Source organism: Protopterus annectens, chromosome 12.part0 (assembly GCF_019279795.1).
Source record: "Protopterus annectens isolate FY-2018-M chromosome 12.part0, PAN1.0, whole genome shotgun sequence".
Lineage (NCBI taxonomy): Eukaryota > Metazoa > Chordata > Ceratodontiformes > Protopteridae > Protopterus > Protopterus annectens.
In genome coordinates this window covers 1319864724-1319877706 of record NC_056746.1, presented here as the reverse complement: position 1 = coordinate 1319877706, position 12983 = coordinate 1319864724, and positions in this window count along the sequence as shown.

Here is a 12983-nt window from a genome sequence, read left to right as displayed (position 1 = left end):
CTGTTGCAGGTGTCTAGTAAGGTACATTCCAAATGGGGCATTGTACTCTATTATGGGCTTGATGAGTAGAGGGGCACAATGACCTCTCTTGATCTAGAGGTGAACCCTTTCATGATTAGATGGGCTACATAGAAGGAATTTCTAACCACTTTGGCAATGTGATTATCAAAGGAGAGGTTGCTATCTACCTGGGTCCCCAGGTCCCTAATTACATCTTCTGTACTTAGTAGATTACCACCTATGTGATCTTTTCTGGGCACGTTTTTCCCAAAGGGGATGACTATGCATTTTTTGGCATTTAGCTTGAGGCCATGGTTTTGACACCAGGTATCTGTTTCCGTAAGACTCTTCTGGAGGATGTCTGTGTCAGCTGGAGAGTCGATTATGGCCCCCAGTTTGCAGTCATCTGCAAACTTAGTCAGCCATAGTCCTCCCGTGCTTGCCTGTACCTCAGAGAAGTATATACCAAACAGGAGATCCCAGGACCGAGCCCTGTGCGACGCCACTTGTAACTGGTTTAGAGTCAGACATGGCACCCACAACTCTGACCATGTGTGTTCTATCCGTGAGCCAGTTGGCCACCCATCTCGTGACATAGGGGTTAATGTTCAAGCTGGTGAGCTTATCTATGATGCCAAAGTGGGAAATGGTGTCAAAGGTCTTTGGAGGTCCAGGTAGGCTGTGTGGACTACCTTTCCTTCATCTATGGCCTTGGTAACTGTTCAAAGAAGTCAACTAAGTTTAGGAGGTAGGATTTGCCTTTAACAAAGCCGAATTGGGTATCCAGTGTCTGGAGGTTCCCAATGTCTCTGTTTATGAGTTCCATGAATATTCACTCCATAGCTTTGCAGACCAGGCTAGTCAGGCTTATAGGGTGATAGTTCCTGCCTTCTGTTGTGGCACCACCTTTGTGGAGCGGGATGACTGTTGCTGTACACCATTCTTTGGGTACATAGCCTGTGTTAAGGCTGAGTGTGAGCAGTGAATTTAGGTGAGGGTTCCTTTTGGAGCTCATGTAAGACTCAGCCTGGGACACCATCCAGTCCCATTGATGCTGTGTTCTTAGCTTTGGAGAGGGCTGTTTTTACCTGCGTGTCCATGATGTCTGGTGCTCTGCATTCTTCTGGGATGGACACAGGCCCTTTTGGGGGTGGGGGGTGAAGTTTGCACTGAACAAGTTCAATATCAGTTGGTTCAGTGTATTTTTTGCCATTTTGCACTAGCTCAGAGCATATCTGAGAGTTGCCACCTAGATTCTTGACATAGCTAAAGAAGGCTTTGTGGTTATCTTTAGAGTCCTTGGCAATTTTTCTTTTGAAACTGGCCTTGGATGATTTTATGAGGAATCATAGTTTCTTGCTAATATTGATCAGTAGTGCCTTTCCTTTTTGGGATTTTGCTCTGTCATGTAGTAGTTTCCTCCTCCTGTTGTATAGCTTATAGCTGGGGACCACCAGACTGGTTTCCTCTTTTTGGAGGAATGAGTCTTGGTTTTACTTGGGATGGCTCGATCCATACATCCCTGTAGATGCTCATAGAATGCACTTGTGAAGGATTCTGCGGTTTGGGCAGCATTATCCTTTAGCAAAGGGGCTTTGAAACTTTCCACCTCGGTCTTGAGAAGAGTGAAGTTGGCTTTTGAAAAGTTTTTCACAGTGATTTCCTTGACTGGGGGTGGGGTCGGGATGTGTATGTCCAGTGTGATTAGTTTATGATCTGATCTTACCAGCGAGGGGTTTACCTCTGGTGTGGAGTACTGACCCCCCATGTTGGTGATGATCAGGTCCAGTATGTTGTCACCTCTTGTGGGCGTGGTGACCAGCTGTTCCTAGACGTTTGAGTTTATAAACTCTAGGAAGCATTGTGCAAAGGAGTTTGTACTTGAGTAGTTATCCCAGTCAATGTTTGGGTAGTTGAAATCTCCCAATATCATGGTGTAAGGTAGGACCTTTATATTTTCCAATGTTCTCAGGAATGCTGAGTGGGGGTCCTGAGACAAGGTAGGTGATCTGTAGCAGGCTATGATCTTAAAAGCAGCTTTGCCCACTGTTAGTTGCACATGGATGGTCTCCGAGGCCTTGTGCTGTGCTACTGACCTGGAGGTGTGGGTATCCTTTATGAAAATGGACACACACCCCCCCTTTTGTATTTCGGTCCGGGTTCTGGGGCCAAAAGGTATGGTATGAATTGTAGTCTGGTAGTGCTGGGGTGCTCTCTGGAGCTTTGAACCAGGTTTCTGTTACTGCACAGATATCAAGTTGTTCCATGCTAAAGAGTGCCTCGAGTGCATGCATTTTGAGATTTAGACTTCTGGCATTGAGTAGCATTACCCTCAGTTTCTGGTTTCTTGTGTTGTTTATGGAGGTGGGTTTGTCTTTTGAGCCTTGCCTAAAAAAGGCACTGTGGGAGTGGCAAGAGCCTTGGCCAGTATTCAAAAGCCTAAGGGTGACGGGTGAAAGCCATCTTTGGCGAAGCAGCGTGGCTTATCGAGCATGTCGTCCCAGGCTGACAGACACTGGATCCCCTTTGAACGACACCAATAGCTTAGTCAATTGTTAAAACTGATCATTTTTTCTTAGTACTGAGGTATCATTCTTGGTGAGGGCAGGGTCATACCAGCCTGGGCTACATGATCAGAGAGCTCCTCTGTCTCTCTTCATGTAGTCCAGGAAGGTACGCCTCAGGTCATTCACACCAACATGTACAATGACAGAGTCATATTTGTACTTGTTTTGGAGTGACCTGAGTGCTTGTGTTATGTGGTGGATCCTGGCACCTGACAGGCAGCAGTGAGTGGGATGTCAGTGTGCCTGACAATAGTCACCTATTACTAGTGTATTGGGTATGTTGTTGTGCCTTAAGGGCTGTGGTTGCGTGGCACACTTACTTTGTGAAGTATGTGATACATGGTTGTTTGAGGATGGAGGCTGCTTGGATGTCTGCTTTGGAGGTCTGTGCTGCTTAGGCAGATTTTTATTTAGACCCTCCGAGTATGTTTTTGTGTATTTATGTGTGGTGTTTGCTGGTGCATGTATGACTGTTTTATGTGAGACTGGAAGTGTGGTGCAAGTGTTTCTCTTCTCCTCCTGACTGGCTGTTCCAGCCTTGGGTTGAGAGAGCTTGGCCTCCAGTTTGGCTGTATAGTTGCATCTCTCACATACATTTGTGTTTGTTGGAAGGAGGAGAGGGTTGTCTGTGTACATGAGGCAATTGTAGCATTGCCTCAGGACTCCCAGATTCACCAGATGGACTGGAGAGTATACCTGAAACTGCCCTTTGGACATGCCTGTATGGGTAACTGAACTGTTTTACTGATTGTCCGGTAGGGACAAAATAGGGAGCCTTGTACTATTGTATAGTAAAGGGGGAGGTGTTGTGTTAGCATTTATTAGTGCTTACTGAGAGCTTGGGGCAAGTGCTGGGCTGTAAAAGGAAAGTTAGAGTGCTTAATTTGAGAGTTTGACTAGTTCTAAGGGAAAATTTGAAGAGCAGACTTCGTGGAGCCTGGAATAGTTTAACCCTAGCTAAACGGCAGTGCGCAAAACCGCGTTTTAAGGCAGGGAGATGAAAGAGATAGGAATTAGCCCAAAATGGCCAAAAACCTACAGGTTGCTGGGCTGTGACCACTCCTCCAGGGACAGATAGGCTGCTCAAAGCTCCCCACTCTCAATGGTGAACAGAGAAGCTTCCTCCTATCCAAGTAAGGATATGGGCAACACAGGAACTTATACCACAGTCCTGAATTCAGCAGAACCTGAAAACTGGACTAGACTAGCTTAGAAAAAGTGGGAAACAAGAATATATATATATATTTTTTTCTTTTTAGACAGAGATACAATGAACTTTCACAAAAATACTTTAAATGTCCCAGATTATGTTAAAAATAAGATTTTAAATTCTCCTTTGTATAGAGATTTAGATTTGGCCCCTGTGCTTCAGAGGTGATTAAAAGGTATGATGAAAGTGGTAACCTAATACAAGGAATCTCTACAATTTTTTTGCCCTCTTTTTCCAAAATTTCCAAGGTATTCCTTAACTTCTCACCAAGTTTTGGTAAAAAAAAAAAAAAAAAAAAAAAAAAAAAAAATACAGGTAAACATAATTTAATAGGGGTTCCACAAAGAATTCTGAAAGCTTGCAAAACCAAATATAGTCAAATAAGTCAGAATGACTATTTAAGAGCCCACCCTCCCCCCGGTACCCCCTTTTGTATTCCCAAAAGTCTGATGATTATTCATTAAGGTTACAGAGGGCAATAGGAGGGAATTTCTCCTTTATAAAGGGATAATTCTTTATCCTCCAGACTCTCACCCTTTCCCTGGGAGTGATAGAATGAATTCCCTCTTCCCAAGTGAGAAAGAGATTGTGTTCAAGAATGTTTTTACTGCCAAAGAAAGACAATACTTGGAGACCAACTCTGGCTCTCTCTTTCCTAAACCTGTTTGTGATAGTGCCCAAATTCAAAATGGTGTCACTTCATAGCCTGTCACCTCTTCTTCTTCCTCATTCAAGTTTCCTGGTAACACTCTATCTAAAAGATGCTTATTACATCCCTAGTTATCCAGATTTCAGGCATTTCTTTAGGTTTTATTTCGGTCAGCCACATTTAGTCCTCTGCCTTCACCCTTTGGACTATCCTCTGCACCAAGAATGTTCTCAAGTTTACCTCTCTCTAATTGTAGCCATTGCAGCCTACAGGGTACCCATATTTTTCCATAATTAGTTGACATGCTTACCCGTTTATAGTCTTTTTCAAAGTATCAGGACTGTTTCTCTTGGGTAAGATCTCTTCCAAAGTCGGGATTCCAACAGAACATCCAAAAGTCTTTCTTGACTCCACAGTTCAAACAGCTTTTCTTCCACAGAAAAAATAGATCTTAATCTAGATATATGTTTAGGTTTTCCCCTGAGACTTCAGTTACTATGAGAGAATATATCTGGATTTTGGGTCTTGTGGCATCTATAATTCTCATGATACCTATGGGAATACTCCACATGAAAAAAATACAGTGGTATGTGAAGTCTCTTTAGACAGGGCACTAACACCATTTGTCTTTTCAAATCCCAGTGCTGAGGTTTGTCAGAAAAGAAATCACTTGGTGAAGAAAAGAGATATCCCTAAATTCAGGTCTACCCTTCTCCCTCCATGTTCCAAAACCACAGATGCCTTAGACTTTGCTTAGGGAGCAGTTTCAGGAAGGATAAAAATTCAAGGTGTGTGGAACATGAAGGACAAATGCAAGCACATAAATATGAGAGATTCTTACACTGATCAAGGCTTTCAATTCTCTGGTCCCCAGGACCTCTTCAAGTTATTACAGACAATACCACAGTCACGTGGCACATCAACAAGCAAAGGAAAAACAGGTCATACCCCCTGTGTAGGCTAGCCATGCTAGGTTGTAATATAGCTTCACATAGCTTCACAGCACAGCCTCACTGTACATGCATTCTCTAGTCCATCAAAGCATAACTGTATGGCAGGCAAGCTTTGCTGGACAAGTGCAGACCCTCATGAATGGAAGCTAGATCAGAGTGGAGGGTTCCAAGATTTTATTCCTGTTTGGGGAGTTCCTCAAGTAGACCTCTGTTCACAGAGGAGGCAAAATCAGATGGCAAAAATCTGCTCCAGGACTCCATGCAAGAAGGCCTGGAAAAAGATGCCTTTTTGTTTCCGTGAACAGAAATGTTCCTGTGTGCTTTTCCTCCCTTTCCACTAATATCAGGGGTACTTCTCAATATTCAGAAGGAATCCTGATATCAAGGGTACTTCGCAAGATTCAGAAGGAATCCTGATATCAAGGGTACTTCTCAAGATTCAGAAGGAATCCTGATATCAAGGGTACTTCTCAAGATTCAGAAGGAATCCTGATATCAAGGGTACTTCTCAAGATTCAGAAGGAATCCTGATATCAAGGGTACTTCTCAAGATTCAGAAGGAATCCTGATATCAAGGGTACTTCTCAAGATTCAGAAGGAATCCTGATATCAAGGGTACTTCTCAAGATTCAGAAGGAATCCTGATATCAAGGGTACTTCTCAAGATTCAGAAGGAATCCTGATATCAAGGGTACTTCTCAAGATTCAGAAGGAATCCTGATATCAAGGGTACTTCTCAAGATTCAGAAGGAATCCTGATATCAAGGGTACTTCTCAAGATTCAGAAGGAATCCTGATATCAAGGGTACTTCTCAAGATTCAGAAGGAATCCTGATATCAAGGGTACTTCTCAAGATTCAGAAGGAATCCTGATATCAAGGGTACTTCTCAAGATTCAGAAGGAATCCTGATATCAAGGGTACTTCTCAAGATTCAGAAGGAATCCTGATATCAAGGGTACTTCTCAAGATTCAGAAGGAATCCTGATATCAAGGGTACTTCTCAAGATTCAGAAGGAATCCTGATATCAAGGGTACTTCTCAAGATTCAGAAGGAATCCTGATATCAAGGGTACTTCTCAAGATTCAGAAGGAATCCTGATATCAAGGGTACTTCTCAAGATTCAGAAGGAATCCTGATATCAAGGGTACTTCTCAAGATTCAGAAGGAATCCTGATATCAAGGGTACTTCTCAAGATTCAGAAGGAATCCTGATATCAAGGGTACTTCTCAAGATTCAGAAGGAATCCTGATATCAAGGGTACTTCTCAAGATTCAGAAGGAATCCTGATATCAAGACCCATGATCACTGTGTTGACTCCCTTTTGGTCCAGGAAACTGTGATTTTGTTCTTCTTTTGGAAATGGCTAGGGGCAATTACCCCATGCTTCCTCACAGACTGGATCTACTTAACAGAAGGACAAAGGTGTTTGATACTCCCACACCAATCAACTTCAACTCACTGCCTGGATGATAGGGTCTTACAATTCCTTTCAGGCACCTTTTTATTGAGGATGTGCAGCAGCTACTAATGGAGACGAGAAAACCTGCTGCTTCTAGAAAATTGTATATTAGTAAATGGAACAGTGTTTCTAGTTGGTGCCAACAGAATAACCAGCACCCTTTCAGGGCTAGCTGTTCTCTGGTTTACAACATTTGTGTGAGTTACTATCCTATGGCCTTTCTTACTCCACTATTGAGACTCTTTTATTGGCCATCTCAGCATGACTGTCCTTGGATTCTCCCCTTTCAATATAATCTCATGTGAAAATGATTTTGAAAGGGGTTTTGCATAAGAGGCCTCCAAGATAACTGCTGAACCAACCTTGGGATCTTAAATTTGTGTTAGAGAAACTAACACTTGCTCCATTTGAACTAGCTAATCTGGCTGACTTGAGGTTCTTAACATGGAAAACAGTGTTACTGATTGCTCTGACCCCTGTAAGAAGAGTGTATGAGCTGCAAGCTCATATGAGGGGACAACCCTACCTCATTTTCCACAGGAGCAGGGTTTCTTTGAGAACTAATCCTTTTTTTATGCCTAAAGTGGTGCCCCGAGGTTCCTTTAAGCCAAACTATCCATTTTGTTTCCTGAACCCAGAAATGGGGTAGAAGGGAAATTCCATATTATGGGTGGCCATTCACAGCTGGGGTACTATCTCAACAGAACTAAATATTTCACATATTTGTTCAGTTCTCGTGAAGGTAAGAAGAGGGGGCAACATGTTAAATTTAGACTATTTCCAAGTTGTTGTCTAAGGCTATTACCTTTTGTTTTAATCACCGCAACATAAGTATTCCAGGAAGAGTCAAGGCCCACTCTGCCAAGGCTTTGGCTTCATCTGTGGCTTTTTGAAAAGGGTTGGATTCTAGAAGTATTCTAGAAGCTGGAACTTGATCCTCTGCATATACTTTTACAATGCACTATATGTGTGATTCCTTGTACTCGTGTATACATGGTTAGACTGCTGATGTGATTGCTGGGCAAAAGTATTGTGTAATTTCAGTGCTTGTGCATACTTAATACACACAAGGGGTTGCATGGAGAAATAATTAATCTGAAGGGGTTGCATGGAGAAATAATTAATCTGTGTGTCAGGGAAATGATTGAACATACTTGACAAACAAGTTTGCAGATTTCAACTCCAATATTAAAGGTAAAGCATTGCTTTTAACAGCAGATGTACATAACACAAGGATGTCGGACTGTGAATTACCAAAACACCTCATTAGCATGGTGCACTTTACAATATTTTGCATCTTATTATTTTAAGGCCTTTTGCTTTAGCATAAATTACATCTATGAATCTTGCCTTTGCTTTGCTCATTCTTAAACATCAAGATTACCCTGTTCACATTTGCTGTAGCGACTATAAATTCCAACCTAAGTCTTTGTTCTAAGTTGCATGAATTCCAACTTCACCTCAGTTTCAGAAAAATATGCTTATTTGAAGGAAGACGGCCCTTCATAATACTTTTTGTCAGGACAGGAAAGTCTAAGCAAATTAGTCCAATTATAAGCTGAGTGATGTATCCGCGGTGGTGGTGCTGCGGTAGCGTTGTCGCTTCACAGTAAGACGTTGTCCTGTTCGATTCTCAGCTAAAGCGTCTTCTGTGTAGACACATGCATGAATGGGAGTACCTTCGTTGAAGGTTGTGCGTTAGGGCTGGCAACTCAGCACATAAAAATCAACTGCCAATCATTAGCGGACCGGAGTTCTGCTGTGGTGACCCCTAACCGGGAAAAGCCGAAAGACACAATATAAGCTGAGTGATGTAGGAAAGACTGTATTTGACCAGAGATCTTGTGAATGCCTGCTACCTTCTCTTAAGCTCTTCTCTCTACCAAATACCCCTAATAGGCAATTGTCAGTCATCTTTAAAGCTGAAAGCAGAATCTACAGACAGGTGTTCCAAACTCAAGTTTCTGTGATACAATTTGTTCAGAAACCACAAAGATAGCTAGACCCCACATTCAACTTCACCAGATGTAGCCTTGCAATTAATGGACCATCTTCATCCAGAGATGTTTTATTTTACTATAGTCTTTTTGTTGTGTCCCAAGATCAGCTGTATACTAGATACTAGATCTGAATGAGTTTATAAACACAAATACCTTTCAAGGTGTTGTACATTGCTGTACTAAACACATAAGATGCATATTTTAAAATTCTGTTGAAACCTTAAAACAAAAAGAAAAAAAAAATGTTTTGTTCCCAGAGAGCTGTTCATTATTTTGACTTTGATCCTGTGCCACTTTTATTGCTCACAGAGTCACAATATTTCTCAAATATGATGACAAATGCGCAGTCGCTGTAGCTGATGGCAGTTTAATTTCTTGGAACTTCAGCTACCAAGATGTAGAGAGACAAACAAGTTAAAATAAAATGGTTGTAGCAACAGCATCTGTGTGTTTCCATTATAGGTACTGAGTTGCTTTTTGTGTCTCAGGTGATTAGCTGTAGGTCTACAGACCCTTAAAAATGAAACATTACTGTTGTCCACTACATAAACGATGGTTTGAGAATGGTAAAATTATAAAAAAATGTTTACTCACCACCTTTATCAAATAACTGCTTTACTTCTTTCTTTGGGAATTACAGGACATTACAAGAAATCTCCAACTCCTTCCACAGCATTAAGTTTTCTAGGGACATTAAGAGACTAATGTCTTCACATATTTTTTTTTCAGCAAGTGGCCATAACTGGAAGACAGCGTCTGAGTTCAGTAAATTGAAAATATATCTTCTTGAATTGCTCTGTTCCTGCAAACAGGATTACTTAAGAGGAAGGCATAGTTGAATCTAAGAAGCATATGGAATAATCATAAAAGCATACCTGTGTTCATCATAAGTAGGTACTAGGCTATTGGCCCTGGGGCCTATATAAGCCTAGCCAAAAAGGTTCCCTGGCTTCCTCCACCCAAGAAAATTATTTTCCTGTGCCCCTGTCAAGCAGTACCGCAGAAGTGATCCCCGAGGTGAATTTTCTGTTTCCTATCCAGTCATCAAGATTTTACTTAAAGATGGCCAATGAGGAGCTTTGCTTGACATGAATGGGTAGTTTGTCCCAGAGTATGGGAAGTCTCTGGGACAGAAATCTGTCCCTTCAGCATGTTCTGTTTATTGTGGTGACAAGGTTTAGGTCCCGGGATCGTGTGGTTCAGAGAGATTGGGATTTCTTTGTGTAGCATGTCCACCAGCTCTGGGTTTGACATAGCTTTGTATGTTGGGCAGAGATCACCTCTGAGTAGGCGATATGCAACGGAGTATAGCTGGAGATTTTTGAGACTCTGCGTATGGCATATTCCGTTATCATTCCATTCAGGTATCATTTTACTTCAGGAAGTAGATAGCTAGACTATGCTAGCATGAAAGTCATACTGTTAGTGTTGCAGATGAGATTTTGTTAATGCCCTGTAATATCCATTGTCACATATTGTATCATGACACAGACAAGACTATTAAGGTAAATAGTTTGTGGTCACTTGATTGCTAGTCACACAATCTCCATGTAGAGCTTCAACTGTTCTCCAGCTGAAGGATAATAGACAATCAGCTAATATGTTCTTATTCTTCTAGCGTATGGGCTGGGACACTGCAGTGGTACCTGAACCTGAACCTGACCCAGCAGTAGCAAAACCAGATGTCATATCCAAATGCTCAAATGTCAGCGTTGGACAGTCTCGGAAGATAAATTACTGAGCTGGTGTGAATCCTGTCCAAAACACCTGCGGGCCAGACAATAGGGAAAGTTAATCTTAATAGTAGTTACCCCTCCTACCACTAGCTATAGTTTTAAGAAACACTGATATTCCTAAGTTACTGAGCCTTTATTTTATGGAATGCAAAGTTACAAAAACATTATACAAGTTTTATAATAAAAAATTAAACATATGATAACTCAAAGTGACAGTCTTTTTTCTAAATATTAGAGTAATTGACTTTTACTGGAAATTTTTGCCTTATTTTGTAAAGGACTTCTAAAAATCATAATACTGCACAACTCCCTATGCATTGTCCCTTTACCTAAATTCTGAAGCTGGACTTTTCACAGGTTGTCTTACCATAATATAATTTTCTAACTGATGCATTTTATAAATGCAGAAACTAGCCATCTGCACCTTTTTGAAATAATTAAGGCATTTTTGTGCCATGCAATAAGTGTAAACAAATATATTGCAATGTTACATTATTGAACCGATATTCAACCTTAAGTGACAATGAAGTACACTGCTTTTTTAGACAAACACATTTTAATTCAATGTTCTTCTGGTGGGCATCAATTATTTATTAGTGACATCTTTATTACACATATGGGGGCTACTTGGATCATTTTACACTAGTAATTAGTTGCTAGAAGAACCTATTATAGATGTACGTGTTATGCTCCACATTCATGGTACAAGGACACTGCAGACTGAAAGCTTTCTAACACTCCAGTAAAGTTATTATAAATCATGTACCTATTTATGAGAATACCTCCTTTGTGACCCATTTCTGCAAGACAGGAAACAGTTACCGAGGATGCTCTTACAATCTGAGCATCTGGTTCACTTAGCGCAATAAAAATAAGTAATAACCACATGCTGCAATTACGGTGATTGTAGAGCATGATATTACGCTCCAACATTTTACTTTTTTATATTAGATAACTATTTTGTTTGATGAGAAACCATCCTTCATCAGATAATGTGCACATAGAATACTTTTCATGGTTTTTGCCTCATTTTCTGGCATTCAGTTCTTAATAGCAGAGTTTGGACCTCTAAGGGCATACTAGAAAACTTATTTTGGGCATTCACTATCCTAACGTTTGCTTTCCTTTATAATGCTGGGTATAGAGTTTGCATAATACCGTGTCCAAGTGTTTTCTTTTTATGTCAAATCGATAGATCAGCAGTTCTACACAGTTTTAAAGGAAGTGTAAGCCGTCCCCCCCCCCCATAGTACTGCCTTGATTATAGCAAGATGAATAATAACTTGTACCCCATTATCCCGTTTTATATGCAGTAGCTAAGATCTGGGAATAGCTGATCTTCAAATTTCACATTGTGGGGGGTTAATTGGTTTGGCTTCTTAAGTGGTCAAAGTTAATTATATGAGAGTCAGAGAAAAGTTTGTCAATAGGTTAGAAATTCCTGAGTTTATAACTGATGCACATTCTATTGGCTTTAAGTACAGTGCAACTTTGTATCAGGGTGGAAGCAGAATGTCTGTGCAGCTGAGGGTGCTTAGCTGTTAAGACTTGAAATGTCTCAAGTGTAGCATTTTAGGAATTACATGTCCTACTTCACATTAAATAGATTTTTTTTGCCTGTAGCAACCATGAAAAAGCAAGAAGAATGCTAATCCACAGATGCTTAATCCCAAATTTTGAACCTCATCAAAATGTAAAAACCTGCAAATCCACAACTGAGTTAAGAGCCCCACTGACAAGGAACAGTACTGATGGTGGACAGTGATTGTTGCAAGCTGTGCTTTCTAAAGCAAGCTGCTTTAAAATTCCATTTTCAAGTATTGAGATGACCTAGCTTTTGTGAGAGAAAACTTGACGCAAGCAGAAAAAAATGTGCAGATATAAACTGCTATAGTCTATCTTCAAGTCGAAGAAAAGCAAAATGATCACTAAAGAGTTAATTAAATGAAATTTAACATCCAGAATAGGCTTAGTAGGAGAAATGACGCACGTTATCAGACTGCGTTCCGCCATTCTTTTAAAATTAATAAAAATTAAATGAGAGTCATGGAGTATTATAGATCGCCATTATATGCAGTACTCAGTACTTTTTCTCAAGGATTACCTTTAACTTCGTTTTATCTTTATTTGAAGAGCAGGAATAAACTAGACTATATATTTAAGACAAAACATAAAATGCATCTAATTTGAACTGTGTTAATACCTTTGTGTAACTCAAGTTATTTAGAATTTACTTGAACTGCATTTAACTTACAATGCTTGAATATTTTTTCTACTATTTAATATCTTTATTTTACACCAAACTACTATGTTATCAGGATCATTAGTTTAGAAGCATATCGTAACATTTTCAAACCTACATATGAGATATGGCAATTGTTTCAGAGCAGAATGTAATAAAAGTT